Source organism: Gekko japonicus, unplaced genomic scaffold, assembly GCF_001447785.1.
Source record: "Gekko japonicus isolate JY-2015 unplaced genomic scaffold, Gekko_japonicus_V1.1 scaffold3686, whole genome shotgun sequence".
NCBI lineage: Eukaryota > Metazoa > Chordata > Lepidosauria > Squamata > Gekkonidae > Gekko > Gekko japonicus.
The window spans coordinates 29862-32605 of NW_015172660.1; positions in this window are offsets into that span (position 1 = coordinate 29862).

Consider the following 2744-nt stretch of genomic DNA (forward strand, 5'->3'; position numbering starts at 1 on the left):
TTCCCCCCACACTCACCCAGTGAGCCATGTTTCATGTCCAGAAGATGACAAAAAAACCTCCAGGATCCCCAGTCCATCTGGCTGGGAGAAAAATGGCTTCCTGACCCCAAAGTGACGATCAGCATTTCCCTGGGGGTGTAAGAAAGGGCCACGAGAACTAAGCACTGACGCAACCCCCTCTCATGATCTGCCTGAGTTCACAGACTCAGCATTGCTGATAGACGGCCATCTAGCCTCTGTTTGAAAAACTCCAAAGAAGGACCTTGCATCTCCATAAGTTTGAGATATCTTACATAGGTTGAAAACCATAATTAGAAAACTAATATAGAACAGTTTGGAAGTGTTACCCTAAAAGGCTCCCCCCCCCCTTTTAAAGTCAGTTTACTATTTTCTGAACTCTCCCTAGAAACTAAAATGTCTAAACTGAGGCTATGGTACTTTGCTTGTATTATGAGAAGATGAGAGTCGCTGGAAAAGACAATAACGCTAGGGAAAATGGAGGGCAGCAGGAAAGGAGGAAGTCCAAACCAGTGCTCCCTCTAAGCTGCGGAGTCTTGTGAGCAAAAATTCTACTTTATGAGCGACTGGCATCAAAGTTGTGAGAGAGTGATTTGCCTGCTGCATAGATTTGGCGACTGCACAAACTAGTTTGCTCTGGAGCCCATCCTTCCTGAGCTAAGACAAAAAACGTGTGAGCCGGAGGCTAAAAAAACTGTGAGCTAGCTCACACTAACTCAGCTTAGAGGGAACACCGGTCCCAACAGTGGAAAAAGTGCAGAAAAGGGCAACTCGAATGATAAAAGGGTTGGAACACTTTCCCTATGAGGAAAGGTTAAAGCGCTTAGGGCTCTTTAGCTTGGAGAAAAGACGACTGAGGGGTGACATGATCGAGGTTTACAAGATTATGCATGGGAAAGAGCAGGTAGAGAAAGAGGTACTTTTCTCCCTTTCTCACAATACAAGAACTCGTGGGCACTCCATGAAATCCTGAGCGGTCGGGTTAGAACGGATAAAAGGAAGTACTTCTTCACCCAAAGAGTGATTAACACATGGAATTCACTGCCACAGGAAGTGGTGGCAGCTACAAGCATGGACGGCTTCAAAAGGGAATTAGATAAGCATATGGAGCAGAGGTCCATCAGTGGCTATTAGCCACAAGGTATAGCTAGGGGCTCTGGGGCAAGTGATGCTCTGTCTTCTTGGTGCTTGGGGGGGGGTCAACAGTGGGAGGGCTTCTAATGTCCTGGCCCCACTGCTGGACCTCCTGATGGCACTGGTATTTCTGGCCACTGTGTGACACAGAGTGTTGGACTGGATGGGCCTTTGGCCTGATCCAACATTGGCGTCTCTTATGTTCTTAACAGAAGATGGATCGATTCAGTCAAGGAAGCCACGGGGGCCCTCAGTCTGCAAGACCTGAGCAAGGCTGTTAACGAGAGGACTTTCTGGAGAATGTCAATTCATAGGGTCCTGTCAGTAAAAGACCGGAAGGAGAAGGACCGTTTCTGGGGCTGTTTTGGCCTCCGAGGGAGGACTCATGGACAACTTGATAACACCCAACTTGCATGATTCATCCAGGCCTGGCTGCTTGCAACACCAGCCCCCCCTCCCCCAAAAGCTTGTGTGGTGTAGTGGGTTAGAGTTTCAGATAGGGTTGCCAAGTCCTCGCTGTATGTAGAGTGGGGGACTCCAGCGCCGCTCCAGGAGGCCGTGCGCACGCGCCCCAACCACGTCACCCGGAAGTGACGCAACCACGTCGGGCACGCTGGGGGCGGGGCCACAATCATCCGAGGGGAAACCATAAAATTTCCCCTCGGATGACCGTGGCCCCACCCCCAATGCTCCCAACACGACTGCGTCACTTCCGGGTGACGTACTGACGCCGGGCACGTCGCATGCTTTGGGGGGTGGGGTTCCCTCCAGGGCCCAATCCACCGGCGGCGAGTAATGGGCCTCTCGGGCGGCCTCCCGGGGGGGGTTTTCCCCCCCCCCCGGGGGGACTTGGCAAGCCTAGTTTCAGACTAGAACCTTCAATTGCCATTCTCCCATTAAAACTCACTGGGTGACCTTGGTCCAGTTATATACATTATCAGCCTAACATACCTCACAGACAGGAGGGTGAATTGGCCATCAAGAGCACCTGGACTCTGGGGGATAAAATGGAGAAGAATTATGCGAACTGCTCTGGGGCCTGGTTGTGGAGAAAGGCAGGGTTCTTTAGCTTGGAGAAACAACGGCTGAGGGGTGACATGGTCGAGGTTTACAAGATTATGCATGGGATAGAGCAGGTAGAGAAAGAAGTCCTTTTCTCCCTTTCTCACAGTACAAGAACTCATGGGCACTCAATGAAATTGCTGAGCAGTCAGGTTAGAATGGATAAAAGGAAGTACTTCTTCACCTAAAGAGTGATTTAACACATGGAATTCACTGCCACGGGAGGTGATGGCAGCTAGAAGCATGGAGGGCTTCAAGAGGGAATTGGATAAACGTATGGAGCAGAGGTCCATCAGTGGCTATTAGCCACAAGGTATAGATAGGAACTCTCAGCCTGGGACAAGGGATGCTCTGTATTCTTGGTGTTTGGGGGGGGGAATAGTGGGAGGGCTTCTAGTGTCCTGGCCCCACTGCTGGACCTCCTGATGGCCCCTGGTATTTTTGGCCACTGTGTGACACAGAGTGTTGGACTGGATGGGCCATTGGGTTGATCCAACATTGGCTTCTCTTATGTCCTTATGTTCTCTTAA